The sequence below is a fragment of the Tamandua tetradactyla genome, chromosome 12, assembly GCF_023851605.1.
Source record: "Tamandua tetradactyla isolate mTamTet1 chromosome 12, mTamTet1.pri, whole genome shotgun sequence".
NCBI classification, from domain to species: domain Eukaryota; kingdom Metazoa; phylum Chordata; class Mammalia; order Pilosa; family Myrmecophagidae; genus Tamandua; species Tamandua tetradactyla.
The window spans coordinates 100,510,120-100,524,138 of record NC_135338.1 but is presented as its reverse complement, the minus strand read 5'-3'; the positions used below and the strand labels follow the sequence as shown (position 1 = coordinate 100,524,138).

The window sequence follows — 14,019 nt, the reverse complement described above, 5'->3', positions numbered from 1 at the left end:
ATAAAAGAAAAAAAAAAAAGGAACTCATACATCCCATACCCTTTACCTCTCCCTCTCATTGACCCACAGTATTTCAATCTACCCAATTTTTACCCTTTATCTCCCCTCTTATTTATTTTTTTTACTTGTCTGTTGATAAGGTAGATAAAAGGAGCATCAAACACAAGGTTCTCACAATCATACAGTCACATTGTAGAAGCTGTATCATTATACAATCATCTTCAAGAATCAAGGCTCCTGGAACACAGCTCAACAGTTTCAGGTGCTTCCCTCCAGCCACTTCAATACACCATACACTAAAAAGCGATATCTATACAATGCATAAGAATAGCCTTCAGGATAACCTCTCGACTCTGTCTGAAATCTCTCAGCCACTGACACTATATTTTGTCTCATTTCTCTCTTCCCCCTTTTGGTCAAGAAGGTTTCCTCAATCCCATGATGCTGGGTCCCAGCTTATCCCAGGATTTCCGTCCCACATTGCCAGGGAGGTTTACACCCCTAGGAGTCCTGTCCCACGCAGGGGGAGGGCAGTGAGTTCACCTGCCGAGTTGGCTTAGAGAGAGAGGCCACATCTGTCTCTGCTGCTTTTAAAACAAAATTCATACCCCTTAACTCACCGTGCCAGGTGGTCCTGGACCTGACTGCCACTGAACCTCCCTCCCACTCCATCTCTGCCACTTCCCACCCTCTCCGTCCCTAAACTCCTCTGGTCCCAGGGGGTCCCACTCCTTCTCGTCTCTGTGATGCTGCTCCAACCACCTAGAAGGCTTTTCCTGCCCAGCCACCTCCCAAAGCCGTCACACCTCAGCCCAAGTGCCACCGCAATGCCCCACCTGGCCCGAGAGTTCAAACGTCACTGGAATGCCCTGCCTGGCCCCTGAGAGCTGGTGGGGTCCCCTGAGGGTGCCCTAACACTGCTCCTCCCCAATGTCAGCCCCTGCCACCCGCCCCGCAGGGCACCTGGTCACGTGCTGGAGGCCCTGGGCGGGAGGCCATGCACCCGCGTGTCGAGCTGTCCTCAGCCTTAGGGTCAGTGCAGACTGGGCGCCCATGGCCATCTCCTGCCCCAGCAAGGAGCCAGAGGGACTCTGAAATCATCTGTGAGCGGTTAAGGGCCTTGTTCGAATTTCTATTAATGACACTTTCCTCCAAAAAAGTCCCTCAGACTTTCTATCATGGGCACTGCGTGGTAGAAAATATGAACGCAATGTCGCTTTTGCCTGGAACACATGTGGCGAGGCTGGTTGCCACTTACTGCCTCCCCTCGGGTTGAAAGGAAACAAAAATAGTGACTCTAAACGTGTAAATTCCTGGCCAGGAGACCTACAGCGACGCTGAGAAGGTGAAAGAGAATTTCTCATCATATGGGTACTAAATGGCAAATAACAGGAAAGAAAAACCATGATTAATTCAAGAAAAGCCATACCTCTCACACCAATTTGAGCCCTGGAAGGCAAGGGGCCTGCCCCACCAATACGGTGCCCCGTGTGCCCGGTTCCGGGCGCCCAGGCTCTTGTCTGAGGGGCCTCAGCTCCCCCCCAGGGCAGCCGTGAGCCAGGCGCCCCCACTTCCTCAGCGCATGCTCCATACAACCTGCCCTCCCGAGCCTCAGATAGAAGCGGGTGGCTTTAGACTCATCATGTGTTTCCATGGTGACGTTTTCACTCAAGGCTAAAGGACTAGAATACTGTGAGAAGTCACGGACATTGTAGCGCATTCATAGCACCAATAACATGGACTGTTAATCTATTTTTTTCCTGAGAAGGAAAAAAAAAGGTTGAAATGAATGTTACATTATCTTCCTTCTCATGAAAACTTCATGACCCTGGTCAACACTTTACACTGCACATCCTCTCTGTGCCCCTGAAAAGTTACGTGTCAACTGGTTTTTCATAATTCCAAACATATTCAAATTCACCTTAGAAGCTGGCTTATTTAAAGGCATCATTGAAGACTCCTTTAGTAAACCGAAAGGGTGTAAATGATGCAGAAACCACCCTCGAACCTATTTGTCATGTAGAATCAGATTTGGGTATGTCAGTTTTTCTTAAAATGTTGAACATGCATAGGTAATTGTTTAAGCTTTTAAAAAAGTTTTGCAATTGTGCTTTCTCTAGTCCATACAGGCTTCTCCATACAGGCAGAGGTTGCTCTCTTTGATACTGTAATCAGGAAAAGACCATTGTGTGATCTCAAGGTAGTTTCTCGAGCCTACAGACATGTCACCTCTTCCTTGTGTAAGTGAAATTATTAACTCAGAAAATTTGGTAATTTCGCTTCTTTAAAAAGTAGCTATAATGACAAAGCAAGAAAAAAGTGGCTCAAACACAGTTCCAAAGCCAAATGGGAGGTGGTCATGCTGGAGGAGCACGGAGCACTCACAACCCCTAGGCGAGGTCCAGCCGCCTGCAGGCCTGAGGTCCAAGCTCGAGACAGGCCCGGCTCTTCCCCCAGCTCCGTGACACGCGAGGTGAGGAGGTGGCACTGCCCACAGCCTCTGTGGACAACAGGTTTCCCGGGAATTATCCATCACAAATAACACTTTGGGGTCTGAGATTTAAACTTGCATCATGGTTGTTACAGGTGCTTTCCACAACACTGCAAATAAATTACACCCAAGATGAAAGTTGCAAGCACAAAATCTGCTCAAAAGCAGAGCTTTCCATTGGATGGCCTCTCCTCTCGGCCCTGCCGGCTCCTCTCACTTTGGAGATGTTGGTGTCCTCCAAAACATCTGGTTTGCAACTTCCTCTCATCTCTTCCCATTATGGAACTCTCTCCTGGGAGATTACATACACTCTCAAAGGCTTCCCTTAACATCAGCCACCCAAATTTATAGCTTTAGACCAAAATCTCTCTCCTGAGTTCCAGATCCATGCATCTGGCTGCCTCCTGGATGTCCAAATTCAGCAGGCCCCATGCTGACCCCACTGCCTCCCTCTCGCGCGGTTTGCCCCGCGGCTTCTCCCCACCTAACCCTAACCCCACCCCCGACAGAACCATCCCCCGGGGGACAAGAAGAGGGGCTAGAAGGAGACCTCAGATGCACGACCTCTAAACTGGACCCTGAAAATGCACGTAAATCCCTCGGAGTCCTTGGCATTGGCCCTAAGATGGGCATCGCAGCCTTCCCACTGCCGTAAGGCGCTCTAACCCCAACCCCCGCCCAGAGTCTGCTGATCACTGATCTGTCTCTCTGCCCCAAACCCCCCTCCACCTCCACCTGTGACGAGGCCAGGACTCCGCCACCCACACTTCTCGGGCTTCCTGAGGCTGGCCCCTCGCTGTGCTCTGACAAGGGAGAGGAAGGCGGGCGGAGAGCTCGCTCCTGCTTCCAGCCCCGGACCCCCAGCAGCAGCTCCCCGGCTCCTGGCACAGCGGGCATCGCGGGCACAGCACTGAGGCCCAGTCAAGCCCCAGCTCTCGCCACCCCCAGGCCACAGCTGCGTCCAGGGATGCCCCTGGCCGAGCTCCCAGGTTGCGCATCGTCGCCTCCTCCCGCGCCCCCTCGGCCCCGGGCAGGAGCTGCTTCCTGAAGTCTCTCATCTCTGCACTGCCTCCACATCTGCTTCTGTCCATTCAGTGTCCAATACCCATAAGGTCACATCTCCGTATAAATCCCTCCCAACTGAAATGCTTAGCAGGGTTTCGACATCGTGGCTGACTCTGACATATGACAGAGGATCTCTTTTGCTCTATGGCTTGTTTTGTCCTAGAGTTGAGGTTTTGGTACATAAAATATCACTTTCCCACTGCAGAAAGCTCTATGTTTGGTTACCATTTATTCTGCCACACAGAATGCTTTTCAGACTGGAGAGGGAAGAGTACATATCAGGAAGAGGAAGCTGAAACTTCAGAAAGGCCCGCTGCACAAGCCGCTAATTCTGGGTTCATGAGCCTTACAACTAAACTTCAGCTTCTAAATTCAAATTTATGCTGAATAGTTAATAGGTTAAAATAAACACAGGCCTATCTTAGATGTTTACTCTTCCTCGCTATGGACACAAACACATTTTTTTAATCTGATTAAAACTACTCCTACTCCTGACCCCTCTCCCTCCTTCGGTCTCTCCTCCCCTCCCAGCACCCGCCAAGCCCGCCCGTTCTCTCGGCAAAGCACGAAGCAGGGCCGGTCGACACGCCTCACCTCTGCGGCGGCAGCCCGGTCTAATCCCCCACCTGTCACTCGGAGCACAACCCTCTCTGATCTTCCCACAATCCCAACAAGCGGCACTGGGAGAAACGAGTATTTGCACAGAAAATGACAAGACTAACCTCCCTACACACAGTTAAGGAGTAACAGGTGGACTGTAACGTTTGGTGATAATTCTTGAAAGGAGAGACACCAACTCCCTGTGTCCCAGGCTGTCTTTTCAGAGACGCTTGTGTGGTGACCAGCCTTGGAAGGCGCAGTCTCTCTCCAGGGAAAAGGATGGGTTTGTTCACTTTCACTGTAATGAAGATAACATTTTCCTCTGGGGCAAAGGTCAGGCAGACTTAGTTCCCAGTATAAAAGATTTTGGTTCCCAAGGTTCAGGGTTCCTCTCCTATCATTCAATCCACTGCTTCTGCAGGTATCACTAGCCCTCTTTATGTCACTCTGGGGGAATTCAGGCCCTGGGAACTGACACAAGGAAACGCTGACCCTCTGGCTACTGCTGTTGCTGCGGGTGATAAAGTCCTTTGTCTCTGACCCAGGAGTCTTGCATCCTCCACCAGGATTCATGAAACTGAGTCAGGTGAACGTGTCAGCTTCACAAACAGGATAAAATCTCAAACCCTCCACAGCTCTAGACATACACTAGCAAATGTGAGAAAGAAAATAATAAAGCTTTGGAAGATGAAATAAAGAATAGCTGAATAGTCTGGGATTGGGGGAAAATTCTTAAACAGAATATAAAGAAGCACTTGCCATATAAGAAAGAATAGATAAACTTGACTACATTAAAACCAGGAACTTCCATTCATGAACAGACACCATTCAGAGGGTGGGGAAAGATTCCTGCCATAACAAATATCATATCAACATAAGACTGACAAGCACTTATATCCAAAATGCATTTATATCCAATAAATCAGTAAGTAAAAGGCAATTCCACAGAAAAATGGACAAAATAATTGGGCGGAGCCTTTCCAAAAGAGGAAATCCAAATGGTCAATAAACATATAAAAAGGCACTTAACCTCATTCAAAATCAGGGAAATACAAATTAAAATGAAAACCAACATGGAGAACTCTTTTGTTTACTTTTATACAGGAATGGACACCACACGACCCAACCATCTGCTCCTAGATATACGCTCGGGAGGCATATATGAGAATGCTCATAGCAGCATTCTTTGGAACAGCCCCAAACTGAAAATAGCCAAGAAGACTAATTGTAGAATGGATGGATAAATTATGGCACAGTTATGCAAAGGCATCCTGTACAGTGATAAACAATGAATAAATAGCAGTTATGCAGACAACACGGCTGGAGCTTAAAAAATAAACATTGAGTGAAAAGAGGTCAAACACAAAAGAAAAGCTACAATATGGCCCTGTTTTTAGACAAAATTCAAAAATAGGTAAAAGTAAAACATGGTATTCAGGAATACATACTTAGGTTGTAAAACTACAAATGAAAGCAATAGGTGGTTGCCACAGAAACCGGGTAAAGGCTGTCCTTGGAAGGAGAGAGAAGGGCAGTGGCGGTCAGGTGTCAGCACCCAGGTTTGGGGTCCTGTAGTGTTGGACGCAAAAACTGTGTGGGCTTTGTTAGCTGACTGCACCCATGGATGATGACATCCCCGTCAACTGAGGAGACGGCCTTCGACCGTGAGAGAAGTCTTATCCCGTCAGCTGAAGGCTCTTGAAGGAAAAGCGATGATTTCAGCAGTTACGAGAGAGAATTTCTGCCTCCACTCCAGCCAGCCTCTCCTGGGGAATCCATTGAAACCTTCCGAGCTCCCAGCCTGCGGCGCCTGGCAGAATTTGGACTTGGGCAGCCCCCCAGATGATGAGACAATGTTATAAAAACCTCACAGTGTTTACTGGTCTCAGGTCGGTGCTGCTTCCCTGGAGCACTGAGATATGGGATGTGCTGGTGTGAAAGGATGCAGGTACTCCAGAAAAACCATGTTTAATCCTAATCCCATTTTGTAAAGACAGTTTCTTCTAATCCCTATTCAGTACTGAATATTTGAAACTTTAATTAGATTATCTCCCTGGAGATGTGACTCAATCAAGAGTGGTTGTTAAGCTGGATTGGGGGAGACATGTCTCCACCCATTCCAGGTGGGTCTTGATTACTTTACTGGAATCCTATAAAAGAGGAAACATTTTGGAGAAAACGGGAGATTCAGACAGAGCAGAGAACGACAGAGCCACGAGAAAGCCACGACAGAGAACGCCGCAGAACCATGAGCCAGACAGTTCACAGCCAGCGACTTTTGGAAATAAAAAAGGAAAATGCCTCCCAGGTTGCTGAAGACGAAGCCAGCAGATGATGCCGTGTTCGCCATGCACCCTTCCAGCCGGGAGACGACCTGACTGTGTTCGCCATGTGCCTTCTCACTTGAGAGAGAAACCCTGAACTTCATCAGCCTTCTTGAACCAAGGTGTCTTTCCCTGGATGCCTTTGATTGGACATTTCTATAGATTTGCTTTAATTGGGACATTTCCACAGCCTAAAAATTGTTAACTTGCAACTTATTAAATTCCCCTTTGTAAAAGCCATTCCATTTCTGGTGTATTGCATTTCGGCAGCTGGCAGACAAGAACACAGGGTGTAACCGTGGACGGCCACAGGGACCCCACCCGGCTGTGCTCCAGCCCTGGCCGTGCGGCTGCACGAGCGCTCACTGTCAGCTCCAACAGCATGAGCGTCAGTCTCTAAACACTCAGCACCAGAGACAGGCTGACGACAAGTGAGCAGGGCCAGCCCCAGGGCCGCCACAGCCCCTTTCTCAGCACAGGGGCCCTAAACATGCACCACTGAACACCATGGCTTCGTGGTCTGGCTTTATTTTTACCCAAATGAAGTCAATTGAATGTCTGCACTTGAGCCTGTTCTTGGTAGATCAATGAATTCCTCTCATTTATATGCTTATTTCCACATCACATCTTTGTTGTGAATTAAATCTACTTCAGTTGAAACAAAGATAATGTGCTAGAGCTTTACAACTGTGTGGGAAATCATGCTGAGAGCACCAATTTAGATGTAGCCAAACAACATTGTCCATGACATTAACTCAGGGGTGTTAACTTAAATTTTACTGAGTTGGTAATTTTATTTGCATTTTAATCTGAAATAAATTTGGGTTTATATTGGTCTTAGAGCTATAAGCATAAGCCAGCATTTAGTTTTATGTTTATATTTATTTAAGTAACAACATAATAAAATTAAATTTAAGTAGCATGAGGAAATGCTTAAATGGGGGGGGATTGCTCCTTAATTCCCATCCCCCCCGTGACCCTCCCCCCAGCTGCCTTCAACCCAGCTCCAAACCACAGCCTGACACCTAAAGCCACAGTGTCCAGGCCAAACAGCCCAAAGCCCTATGGCGATTCTGGAAGCAGTACTGGGTGCTCTGCCTGTGGGCTCTGGAATTCAGGGCCCAGATTACCCAGCTCTCCAGGTAATCAAAGCTGGGACTAGAATCAGTCACAAGGGATCAAGCAGTGTGGTGAGTTTCTCCAGGCCGGGCCAGCACCTTTGCAGTGCTAACGACAAGACCCACTGCCCCAGTTCTGGCGTCTCTGCAGCTGGATGACAGCCCAGCATGCTCGTGTCCCTCCAACAGCGTGGCTTCAATGTTCATTTATTCTCTAGCGTTCTGGAGGTCGGAGGTCCAGAGTCAGCTTTACAGAGCGAAAATCAAGGCTGGCTCCCCGGAAGCCTGGAGGGCAGGGCAGCTCTGCCCCCCTACCCTGCGGAGCCCATCTGCATTCCTCAGCTCAGTCATTCTGGCCTCCTGCTTCCATCATCACATGCCTGCGCCTCTCCTGCCCTCTTACAACTATCGCTGGACTGTCCTGGGCCACCCACCAAATCCAGGGTCCTCTCCCTTCTCACAGTCCTTCATCAAGTCTGCCACGAGCCTTTTGTTCACGGACCCCAGGGCTTGGAACATAAATATCTGGGGGTTGTTATTCAGTCCAACACACACGCATGCAAAAGGCAACCCAACCCGTGTGAGTGAGCTGAACCCGCAGCTTCTCGGCAGAGATGTCAGGCGTCAAAGGGGGCACAAAGACTCCTGCCCCAAATACAGCTTGTTCCTATGCAAACTGACCCTAAACTGCAAACTGCTATTATTTCTACTTACAGACCAGGCAATACAACCTTTCCTGCAGCTGTCACAGTCTTTTTAACTGGGTAACAATCCAGAAAATTTGCTTTTGCTTTTTAGAAAACTTTTAATTTTGAGATAATTTCTCACTTACAGAGAAATTACAAGAATCTTACCAAGAACTCCTAAGAATCCTCCAGTATTCATCACCCAACTCTTTAAGTTGACCCCTCCCAAACTGCTTGAGAACGAAGTGCTGGTGCAATGCCCCCTCTGACCCTAGACCCCTTAGTGAATATTTTCTGTGCACTTGAGCTCGTCAAGGGTTTGGAAAGCAGAGAACCCTTCCCGGGAAACAGGGGTCCTCAGGTCTCAACATTCACATATGAGAACCCCTGTGGACAGTGACGGGTGTCACATCTCACACTGCAAAAAGTCATGTTTCACAAAATGTTATCCAAAACCCCAGGCACTGAAACGTTTGCCCCTGAGCACAGGGCAGGCTCAGCAGGGCTCACCCTGTCCCTGGCCCTGACCAGACGCCCAGCGCAGGAGCAGTGGGGGGTGATCGGTGCAACCTGCTCCCCACCACCTCCCTGGGTCCCGCCGCCTCCCTGGGTCCGTCTGTTCACCCACAACAGCGAGTCATGTGGGACACTTGTTCGTTTATCACCCTCTGCTCCAGCTGCTTTTAGGCTAGATGGAAAAATTCTACTCAGCAAAGGATTTTTGAGTTACCTGCTGTGTCCTCTTGGCTGGGAAGCAGAGAGGAGCAGAGTCAGCACGGGGGGGAGGCAGGTGGGAAAACCACAAAGAACAAAGCAATGTGAAGTCCACGGGAGACTACAAGGCAGGGCCTCTGGGCAGGTAGGAAAGAGTTAATAAAGAAGGCAGGGCAGCAACCAGGCCTTGGAGGATAAACAGCATTTGCAGGGGCAGAGGTGGAGAGAGGGGGGAGGGCGGGGAGGGCAGGGTGGGTGTGGAGGGCAGGGGAGGGCGGGGGGTGCTCCCAAATGAGGGGAACCTGGGCCCAGGCACTGAGACAGCAGGTGTCCACTATGGCTGGGGACAGTGGGGGTCACTTCTAATGTGGCCCACAGGGAGGCTGGGTGAGCTCATGGCAGCACGTGTGATGCTGAGCTGCAGGGACCCACCTGGCTGCATGGCCAACCGCTGGACTGGATGCTGCGTGGGTTCTCTGTGGCGTGCTCCGCGCCTGCCCTCAGCTGCTTCAGGTGGAGGAGACGCCCCGGGAACGCGGCCTCATGCCACAGCCCAAGGCAAAGCACTGGGGGTCCAGAGGAAGGGGAACCCTGCCCCAGGCTGCAGCACCAGCTCCTGAGCATCCAGCTGACAGCACGACTGCAGCGGTCAGACTGCACAGTCCTGGCACAAGGACAGACATACTGACCAATGGAACTGACCGCCGCCCCATGAGTTTCAAACTCAAGCCTATGACATCAACTCTTACCACAATTCCCAGGATTCCCACCTGACCTACAGACCAGCTCCCAGCCCCGACAATGGTATGAGCTACTTCCCTAACACACACGCATGCACTCACAGACGTGTGCACACATGCACACACATGCTCACATACATATCCACGCATGCTCACACATGTGTGCACACTCACACATACACACAGGCTCACATACACATGCACGCATGCTCACATACATATCCATGCATGCTCACACATGTGTGCACACATACATGCTCACATGCACACGTGCTCACACATGTACACACGCTCACACATGCACACATGTTCACACACGCTCACAGATACACATGCACACATGTTCATGCACGCTCACACAGGCACGCACGTACACACCTCCACTGCAGCTGTATTCCGAAGGTTTCACTCTCTGGAGGGCCCTGGGGCACGGTGCTGCCCCACTCCACACCTCATTCCGCTCCTTCGGGAAACGGCCCAGGAATTCACATCTCACGCGTTTCACGTTCAAAACTAGGCTAACTGGGACTAAACGGCTCCTCGAAGACCCTCTCCGCAGGGCTCAGAGCTCCATGCTGCGATGCCTGGGCCACCAGCAGAAGACTCAGTAGGGAGGGTGTCACACGTGTGCCAGCCACCAAACACACACTCGTGCCAGGGGAAGTGCAGCTGTGTGTAACGTGGGTCCGAGCAATGCATGCGGCTGTACCTGAGACCCATCAGGAAAGAAGGGATATCTGGACTTGTCATGAAGACCTCTGCTACGCAGACCTGCTGAGAAACGTCATTCTCAAATGGCCTTAAACTTCAGAAGGAAAAGGTGCACAACTCTGCTAAAGTGTGAGAAGCAGCAGACACGCGCCCGCACCTGGGCATCTAGTTGGAGACTGTCGTCCCAGTGCTTCCTGCAGCCCAACAGCGCCTGGGGGGGGCGGGGGGGGGAGACGGGGTGTGCGTGAACAGCAGTGGGCAAGGTGGGGAAGGAAGCGCTGACGGCAGTGTGCAAATGTGCATGCATGTGTGTGTGAGTGGGGGAGGGGCTGCAGGGAGGAGAGGCGGCTGGGAAGGGCGCTGAGGAGAGCTGCATTCGCACGCCACCACCCGCGTGGGGCCCTTGCTGCTCTCCAGGGACGGGAGGTAAAGGGGCTTTGCTCCTCACAGGTGCAGGGGACGCACTGTAGCCCCAGCTGAGCCGGGGCCAGGGCGGGCTACGGGGGCTGTCGCGAGAAGGTTCTCCGGGACATGAGGACCATTGAGACGTCAGGGCAGTCCAGGATTGGATTAGTGTTGAGTAGTTTCAGAGTTATGAAGATAAAAGTATTAATGACACTTCACTCGAGGGCTTTTGTAACTGGCCACAGTATCCGCCTCTCGATGGCATCAGATAGCCAATGTCACTGCCCCTGGACTCGAGAGGGGTCCCCCAGGCATCCCAAGACCTGGGCTGCAGGAGCCCCTGAAGCACTCACACCTGCAGGCCGTGGGTGGATGGGGCAGGATGTGCCTTAGACCTCGGGGACCTGTCGGCCACCCCAACCCCAGGTCAGGGGCCAGGCCTGCGGGACCCTAGGCTGCGCGCATGTCCACGCACAGCGCCCGGCAGCGCCCCCTGCTGACGCCGCAGATCCCCTGACCGGCCGGGCCTCCTGGCCCTGGACCTACCCCCTTCCCTGGAGGCTGGCGACCAGGCGTGGTGGGGCCCAGCGGCCCTGGCCAAGGTGGGGCAGCCGGGAAGAACCCTCAGAGGACACAAAGGTCAGGCGGTGGCACCTCTGAGAAGGAAGAGCCTGTGTCCCCTGCTGCCTTCTAGGGCTCCACGCAGGGGTGGCAAGTCTCCAGACTCTGGGCTTTACAGGCACTAAATATCAATAACAACAACAACACATGAAACAAGTGTTTCCAACTTTTCACTTCTCTCGATAAGGACACTTTTTTTTTTACCATTGTCACTGCTTCATATAAAAACGGACCTTTTCAGACTAAAATTATAGGAAAACTATAATCTCAGAAATTAAATAAATTCAGATTTGGTAGGAAACTCACTTATTTTCCTTATTTGTCTTCTCATTTTGCTAAGGACCAGTGACGACAGCAAAGAAGGTCAGAGGCCCCCACGTGGGGCAAAGCTGGGGGACCCGGCCCCCCACAATGGTCCCTGCAGTCCAGCAGGTGGTCAGGGCCTCCCGTGACAATGCCCAGCACCCTGGACTCACCCACTTTCCTGACTGGCCACCTTTCTTCTGGAGAGCCCAGAGCAGTCAGCCCCGCTTGGTGCTGGACGGAGAAAGAATGAAGCAGGGAGCCGCCTGCTTCTCTTTTCACTTTGGCCACCAGGAAGCTCAGCATCAAACTTGAGGGTCAAAAACAGCAGCTCTGTGACTTATATGAATTTATCTTCCGCCTCCACCCCGGGCCCCCACAGCCCTAACTTTTCCACAATGTGTTCATATTTCCCCTAACACGATTCATTATTCTTATCTACATTTCACTCTATGTGTTCTTACAAGTACTTCAAATCCTACGTGGGGCAAGAGCGTAGAAACGTACACAACATTTTTTTTTAAGTTAAATTATAAAATTTTGCTCAAGCAGTTCGCTGACAGGCGATGACCTCCAAAGCAATAATCATCTGGCGTAAGGCTCCAAACTGGGATAAGCAAAGCTATGTTTCCCCCTGAGAGACGTAATATAGTGGGCCACCAGTTTGATTTAAAATTCATATAGCATCCAAACAATAAGAGGCACTTGTCTCCTCCACGAACAGACTTTTTATTCATATGTGAATGAAGCAAAGGTTCTTTCTGTTCTGCCTGCACGAAGCAGTTCTGCATTTCTCTACAAAGCGGGCCCTTCTGCGCCAGGCGGAGCCATAGGTCAGGCCTGCCGCGCGCTGGGCGGAGCTGTCTGACGGTGGCACACACAAAAACAGAAAGCACTTTGTATCACAAAGAAAGAGAGGAAAACCGAGGCGCCCATGACGCCCTCGCCCGTCTGTGCCCGGGCACAAGGCAGTGCCCGGCAGGCGACACCAGCGCGTCCCCGCGCCCCGGCCTGGGCCAAGCCCCGCGGCCACGAGTGAACGACGCAAAGGAAGGAAACGTAAACTCTCACACCAGTTGTTTTTTTTTTAATACTTTTTGGCTGGATTTTTCCAACGATGACATGTAAGATGGCCTCGTTAACTCGTGTGTGTATAAGAATTTGGAGGGTGGCGCGGGGCGAATCTCCGCAGAGTACCCGAAGCCCCTTGCGTAGGGCGAGAGGATAATTTCTACTGGTTCCAGTGTTAAATCTGTGAATTATTCATATTTCTGAATAATTAGGGAGGTATTATTTAAAAATAGCATATTTTTCAATGAACTTGTCATTCTTTCCTTCTCCAAAAGGGTAAATCATCTTTTCTGAAAGTGTAGGCACAGCTCAGGGGCTCAGCAGGAGCCGACACGGACCGTCTCTCAGCCCAGTGGAATTGCCGCTGAAATAAGAAACCGAAGTCAGAACCCAGTTCTCCACACCCCTCACTATCAGAACAAACTGCCGAGGGCTCTGGCCTTGGATCAACAGCCGGAAAGCAGTGCGACGGCAGAGCCTGAACCACAGGCATGAGCCGGCACCCAAACGCGGACCCCCACCCTAACCCCCGGCCCCCACCGCGCCGTGGGAGGCACCCACCCGAGACGGCACTCCCAGGACATCTGTGCATTACCCTTCACCGCCCCACCCTCTCCACCCAGGGCAAGACCTGAGCACACAGCCTGTCCCCCATGCTCTTCCACCCACTTCGCTCATCTGTCCCCTCTCGTTCTCCAGAAAAATGTGCCTCTTTTAAATGCAGGCGTTTTTTACACACTCCAGTTACTCTGTGTATATTAAAAAGCACCCACTCCTCGAGGGCTCACCAGGTGCTCACTGTGATAAGGTAAGACCCTCACAAATGTCCCGCCCCCCCTTACAACCTTCCCCCCGTCAGTCATCAGGTGCTCCAACCCCTCGCCCCAGGCCTGCTTCTGCCCCAGGGCCTTTGCACAGGCTGCTCCCCTGCCTCCCACACCTCCCCCTGGCCAGCTCCCTCTCCTCCATGCCTCTGCACCGTCCAAGGGAGCCCTGAGCTTTGCCACCCTACTTAAAAGTGCGACTGACCCCACATCCCATCGCCAGCACTCTGGACCCTCTCTCTCTGCTCGGCATCTTCTCTCCTTCCAGTGTTTCTCACTTTCAAACTATCCACACAATACACTCATCCGTTTTGTTCGCAGATATACCTGAAGCACCTAGAAAAGT

The 14,019-nt window shown here is 51.2% G+C and overlaps 1 protein-coding gene across 7 annotated transcripts in view; it reads right to left on the bottom strand.

The window, feature by feature from the left end:
* SH3GL3 (SH3 domain containing GRB2 like 3, endophilin A3) overlaps positions 1-14,019 on the bottom strand; it is a 131,682-nt gene that overhangs the window by 65,343 nt on the left and 52,320 nt on the right. The window lies entirely within an intron of this gene.